This window comes from Dipteris shenzhenensis, chromosome 22 (assembly GCF_047967505.1).
Source record: "Dipteris shenzhenensis isolate YYH24624 ecotype China chromosome 22, Dip_SZ_1.0, whole genome shotgun sequence".
Taxonomy (NCBI): Eukaryota; Viridiplantae; Streptophyta; class Polypodiopsida; order Gleicheniales; family Dipteridaceae; genus Dipteris; species Dipteris shenzhenensis.
Window position 1 is genome coordinate 43,003,674 of NC_141617.1, and position 6,921 is coordinate 43,010,594.

The following is a 6,921-nucleotide window of genomic DNA, read 5'->3' on the forward strand; positions in this document are numbered from 1 at the left end:
AAATTTACCTCCCTCTTTGAATTCCTTGGTCTCTCTAGAAGACTTTCTCTTCCTAGACTTCTTGTGTTTCCTTCTTTTCCTGGATGGTTTATCTGATAAAGAAGAAGATACAGAAGTCGAGCTCGAGGTGGGAGATCGGTGATGATGCCTCGATCTCTTCCTGCTATGGGACCGTCCCCTATGAGATCTCTCTCTCTCTGGCTGTACACGAGAGTGTGCCTCTGGCATTGGCACATCATAGACTGCATTAGGCATATTTTCTACTTGAAACAAATGCTGAGCTCTTGGATCCCTTCTGAAATTTTCCATCTCCTGCATACGTGTGCGTACCATCTGCTCAAACTCTTGCTGAGTTTGTTGCACACTTCTCTGTCTTAGATGTGCATCACTATCTTGTGAATCCCTCTGGATAGGTGATTGAGCCATTTTCCTTCAACTTGTTTGAGATCTACAAGTTTCTCACACACACTGTGTATGCAACTGATGCACACTGCCTTTGCTTTTCAAAGAGAAAATTTACCTCAACAAGAGGTGTCTTGCATTCACAATCTATGCTAGTACCGGGCTGTCAACTCAAGGCATATACCCACAAAGTTGCCCAAGGCATCAATAACTATATTGCCCCTTGTCTGGCTGTTGCAAAAAGCATTCAGAATGCATCAAACTCATCTTTTCCTGAGCACAAAGGCATGCATATTCTTGTTCTGCAAATCTCTGATTTTACTGTGTTTCTGCTGCTTTTCTGGCAGTAAATACTCTCTCAGATGGGTGAAGACTGCTGGCAGAAACAGTCTCTGCAACTGTCCTTTTTTTTTTTTTGGACAGTAACCAGATGAAGTAACTGGCTGGTTACTCTAAGTAGACTAGCTGGTTCTGGTCTGATTAGTCTGTGACTAGACCTCTTAACCAGATTAACTGGATTCTGAAGTAACTGAACCAGACTGGAATCTGGTTAACTGAACAAGTCTGGTCTGGTTAAGCTGCTCAAACTAGTTAGCTGTGATCTGGTTAGGCTAACCAGACTAGTAAGGGTAACCTCACCCTTAACCTGAGTCAACTAACCACCGTTAACCTAACCAAAAGTAACTGCCACATCACCTGCCTACTGCTCATCTGCCCCGTGTACTCCTAGCTGGCACGCTAGCCACGTCAGCATCCACGTGGACGTTGCGTCACCTTAGCAGTTTCGTGAAGCTTTAGAGTAGAGGGCATCGCCAAGCATCGCGTGCACACAGCATCACGGGACTAGCAAAGATTTCCGTCCACTGGCCGGAATTAGAACGATAGCATGACCCGCCACTCCTTCGCACCTTCTCCACACCTGACCATATATGACAAATCTACGTCACGACAAAGAAGATGCACAAGGCATCGCTTTCTTTTGGACGGAGGCTTCACTTTCGCCAGCACCTCGCACCCCGCTTCAAACGTTACGCCTAAGCACTTGCGTGCTATTACGTCAGTGAAGCACAACGATGGTTCGAGATTTCAATCCAGCACACCGGCAGGTCTCATACATCGTTGCTCCACAACTCCTTTGCTCCTAGATATGGGCTCCGTCGACTTGGGCTTCGGGTTTCTCTGTGAACTACGTGGTCAATGAGCACGGGAAATTTCAAAAAGGAAATGCACTCTCAGCTCTTCCGAGTTCTCGTCTGTCCATCCCTGCGTACGATAACAGCATCCCTTCTTTGGAAATTTTCCACGCAACTAGTACTTGATCGTCACAGCTTTAGGAAGCTGTGAAGCCAGGCTCTGATACCAATGCAATCGTTGACTCTCTCGTGGAACCTCACGCTCATAAATTTACTGTAGAAACACTCTCATAAGAGCTCTCTCTCTCTCTCTCTCTCTCTCTCTCTCTACACACAGCTAAGACCCAGACAACATGTCGGGCTAGACCCCCCCCAAGGTATTTTATTTCTTAAAGAGAGAATGTTACAAGAGTTCAGCGTAGAGCTGCCTGATACAAAATCCAACGTGAATAATCAATATTACAAGAGCTTCAAGCTCATTTCAAATTGGCAACATGCCACTTGTCTAAAATCTAGACTAAGTCCTATTACATGCCACTAAGAGCAACTCTGGAGTCTTTGAAGCACTTGGTCACGCGAACCACCTAGGCTCCCGTAGCGCTTAAGAAAATAACTCTTCCTAGTACCTGCAACAATTAATTAAAGCGCACCACCATGGCACCCATTAATTGTTAGCGCTTTGCATGCAAACAACACATTGTGAACTAGTTCTAGTCACGGTGGGCGTCCCCACTGAACACATGTGCACACATAACAAATATAAAAATATATATTTATTCTCTGGTTGACCAAAGTCAATGCTCTTGATCATAATTAAGGAGTTTTGACCAAGGGTCAATGCGCCTTAATTATAGCCAAGTCTCTCCAACCGAAGTTGGCACAACTCTCCAACCAAAGTTGGCACATCTTGGTTAACCGTGGTTAACCCTCTTGGCGCATGCCAAGTCTCGTTGACCGAAGTCAACACTCTCTGACCGTAGTCAGCTCTGTAGTTCTCTGGTTAACCGTAGTTGACCCTCTCGGTAATAAACCAAGTCTCCCCGACCGAAGTCAGGTTTACTTGACCAGAGTCAAGTATCTTTGACCGTAGTCAATTCTTTGACCATTAAAAGAACTCTTTGACCATAATTAACGCATATAAAACTCTTTAATTGTGATCAAATAAATGGTCAACTGTACTTTGACTTAGGATATTTACATTGTGGTGACAGCTTGGATGCACAGAAGACCTAGTATTAAGGCATTGCTTTGCTATAGGTTTAATATCGAAGCCCTGCACAGCACCACTGGACGTTCGTTCTTGAGACGTCGGCCCTCCTCGGACGTAGCAGGTAGAGAATAATAATGACCGCTGTAGTTTGTTCATATCGTACTGCCTGCTTTCTGGCATCCTGATAAGGCTACAATATAAAGAATCCTCCCTGCCTGTGGCTAGCACCAATTTTCTAAATAGATAATACCATGCAACTGTAAGCGACATCTGACATTTGATTCCCCAAGGTTGAAAGTTCCCAGTCCAATATAGCAATGACTCGAGCCTGCAATAAGATTTGCAAAGATCATGTAAAAGTAGCAACACAAAAACATTTTAATTCGAAAGAAAAACTTGCAATCTCAATAACCCTTCATCTTCCTAAGGCTGTACATGTTCGGCAGAAAGCCGAAAACGCATTAGACTATGGACCTCTAGAAACATCAAGAGAGGAGGATGGAGGGGACAAGGACAATCAGGCAAGAATGACAACAGTATCCAGGCAGTTCTTCATGTCATCGCCTAAGACAAGTACAATGAGGTAACCAAGGAGCGTATCGGGACAGTAGTTACAAGGGCCCTGGAATGAACCACCTTCAGCAAATACTGCGCTTTGCAACAAGCCAAAGCCCTAAACGAATTAAGTTTTGGGCCACCAGAACTGTCCAGAGGAGAGGACAGGAGGCGACGGGAGAGGGCCAGGCATAGGGACCGGGACCAAGATAGGAACAGAGACTGTGCCAAGGTACCCCGGGTCGAAAGAGATTATGAATGCTGAAATATCTTCAGCTACTAATCGTTCATCTGCTGTTGTTGAATCGGGAGAAACATTTAATTATAGCTTTCCTGTCTAAAAAAACCCTCCAGACAAAGTTGAGGGAATGCGGGAGGCTTCTATCGAGGAACCTGCTGCCTCTGCATCCCAGGTAAATGCAGTGCGGGTTCCTATTGACATTTTGGCTTTGAACTCGAGAAATGTGCTGTCTAGAGTCAGGCGGTTCACAATAGCAAGAAATAGTGCCACCACTGATCACACTACTGCAAAGACAAACATCCTGAGAGAGGTTCCAGTAACTAGCTCAGAAATCAAAAGCATGAAGACTGCTCCAGCAGTTCAGCGGTCACAAAGCCCCAAGATATCAAATTTGATTGATGCTGCTGGAATACAGAATCGTCATGCAGAGCAGTGGTCAAGCAGACTCACCTGCTAAAAACGATGACAGTGTCACCAATACCATATCAGTTATCCAATGAATCTTCCATTCCAATTGCTGGGAGTCAAAGAGTGGAGAAACAAAAAAGAAACGAATCTTTCATGCAGTTCCAGCCTAGTGGCTTATTTGAACTTAAATAAATTGCAAATGTGTCACTCTCTGCTGCACAAGGAAACGAAACAGTCATTGGCAGATCTCATGTTTTTGTAGAACATAGTTGCATGAAACGGCCGTTTCGTGGCAGGAAACGGCCGTTTCGTGGCAGGAAACGGAAACGGCGAAACGGACAACGGCGTTTCTTGAAGAAACGCCGTTTCGTAAAACCTGTTTTTGCCCTAGACCCCCAAAATCGCGATTTCTCCGCTTGGCTCCTTTTTTCGCCGCCTCCCGCCCATTGCACTCCTTCTATGCATCCTTGCTGCTCTCTCCACCTTCTCTAAGCTCTCTCCATCCCTCCATCCTTTGCTCTTGGACTCTCCATCCCATTTTCCTCGGACCTCCATCCTTCTCTCTCCATCCTCTTCATCTTTCTCACTTGAGGATGACGATGACGAGGAGTCCATGGATGATGCAGATGATCAGTAGTGATGTGCCTTGGTCCTTGTCACTTGACTACGACTGTACAGGCTACAGTGCTAGCCTACTCCTAGTCATGACACTTCAGATGCATCATGCATGCAGCCTGCAGGCTGTAGCATGATGAGACTATGTTATTTCTTTTTTTTATGATAGTAGATACAGTACTTACTACTGAGTATACTTTGGACCTTGGTGCCAGGTGGCAGCTGCTTTTTTTTATATCATCCATGGGTGCTTTTCTTTTGAGTCTTGCATGACTCATGAGTCATGATCATGAAATTTGTGGATCATGAATCATGATCATCTATGGAGTCTGGACATTGGATGCTTTCAAGTTTCAAGTTTCAAGTTTCAACTTGTGTGCTAAGTTTAAAGTACTTCAAACTTCTAAATTTCAGATTCTTGTAATGCCAAACTTGTTAGTCATGATACATGTTGATTTCAGATTATTGAAACATCATTCAAGAATTTAGAATCATAGAGGCATGAATGATGCATTGATGCTTGAAGCTTCAAGTATAGATAATTGTATTATGTATGATTTGCACTCTATTGATAATTATATTATGTATAAAAAATAAATTTTTATACATAAATTGTATCATATTGCCGTTTCTTCCGTTTCCGTCTTGGCAGGGGCCGGAAACTCCGTTTCTTCCGTTTCCGTTTCGGATGGTAACTATGCTGTAGAAGAACGGATGTTGTCGAAAAACAAAAGGCAGGTCAGTTCTCGTAGGCAATCTTGGTTCTACGCATAACATACTCGTTGAATTTCGAATGCTTGCGTACTCTGTTCTGATCTGAAGTGTGTTACTATATGCCAGGGCTTGTTAACAGTGGCAGTCTCAACAGCTACAAACCCTCGGCAAGGCTTTGATGTTTGAGACGAGGTAGGTCTGGGAATCCAAGTCATCACAGGGGCATGCTCCACAGACTGCAGTTATTCGCAGTGTAGAGAGACATCCAAGCACGAGCTTGTGATAAGAGGGGAGGAGGGAGGGGCCCAGCGATAGGGACAGGGACGGTGTGAAGCACACACAAGCACGGTTAGGGGAGAAGTGTGAGAACACTTTAAGGCCCCTCAACCTCAGCAAACTTTTGCTCTTTAATTCAAGGCATGAAGTTAGAAAAAGAAGATCTTTTCACTCGGGGGTGGGATCTTGACGACTGGTGATGAGCTGTGGATGTGGATCCCCAAAACTAAGCACCACATAACCTCCGGTCTCTGATGGTCAGCATTGCTCAAACATCGAGATTTCTGTTCCCTTGGTCTTCGAGGTGGGATTGGCCCTCCCCGCCGTGGTTTCACCTTGAAACCACACCTTGTCTGGAGAGGCTCAAGTCTCCATCGCTCATACTCGACACACATTATGAGCAGTTGTCCAGTAATTCGCTTTCACAGCAACTTTAAAAGGTAAAAAGGCACACAATTTCCCAGGATGCTTTATAACAGACTTTCATAAAGATTTCATCAACTCTGAGCGGGCTAGCAAAAACAAAGCTACGGACAAGATCCTAATTCCTTACCTTGTTGTGGGTCTCTCCATCTCTAAGTCTCCAGTAGCGACTACAGGCATAAAACCAAGACACCGAGCAATTTACACAATCCATTTTCATGGTTGGATTGTGAGGTCCGCCCTAGCGATTGCGTTTTCATGGTTGGATTGAGAGGTCCGAGCCTAGGGCGGACCTTCCAGAAATTCTCTAAGGCCCCGTGAAGGGCACGAAGAGAGGGGTTGGAAATAGTTTTCAACCAGCAATTGACGCGTCTCGGCAAAACCTCACTAACTGCGTCATTGCCCCAAGCGCAAAGATGACGCCATTAGTGCAGGGCTCAGAGTTATATACCCAGCTTATCAAGACAATTTTTCCCCTTTTGCTTATGGGATATGTTCCCGCCGCCACACGTGGTGCCTCCTACTTTAAGCCACATAAAGCATACCAATTTGCTTGCAATTTTTGTTTCCAAAGCCACATCGTCTTGCTAATGCTGCTCCTATGCTGGAGGAAGTGTGCAGAACGAGGGCTGCAATAGCAGGAAAATTAGTACTTAGGGATGTTTGTAAGATAGAGAAGTTTGCATTTCAGCTATGGCTATGGCGATGGTAATCCTTCCTGGACAACATTCACATTTGGGGAGGCTCTTGACTAATTAAGGTTTCCAACACTTGGCATTCTGACGCCTTTGCCCACTTTCTCATATCACGCAATCGATCCTAATGTGAGTAGTGGAAGAGCTAGCCAGTGCATCCTCTATTGAGTCACTTGGCATGCAATAGCAATATAGAGGCCATGTTGATCAACAAACAACTAGTATGGGACTAAGGAGATAGTTTTCGGT

The 6,921-nt window shown here is 44.8% G+C and overlaps 1 non-coding gene across 1 annotated transcript; it reads right to left on the reverse strand.

Annotated features, from left to right (window-relative positions):
* Window positions 1–6,251: 6,251 nt before the first annotated feature.
* On the reverse strand, window positions 6,252–6,395 carry LOC147888135 (U4 spliceosomal RNA). Its single transcript, XR_015543180.1, has one exon. It is a non-coding gene; the product is annotated as a U4 spliceosomal RNA (small nuclear RNA).
* Between the last annotated feature and the right edge of the window lie 526 nt (window positions 6,396–6,921).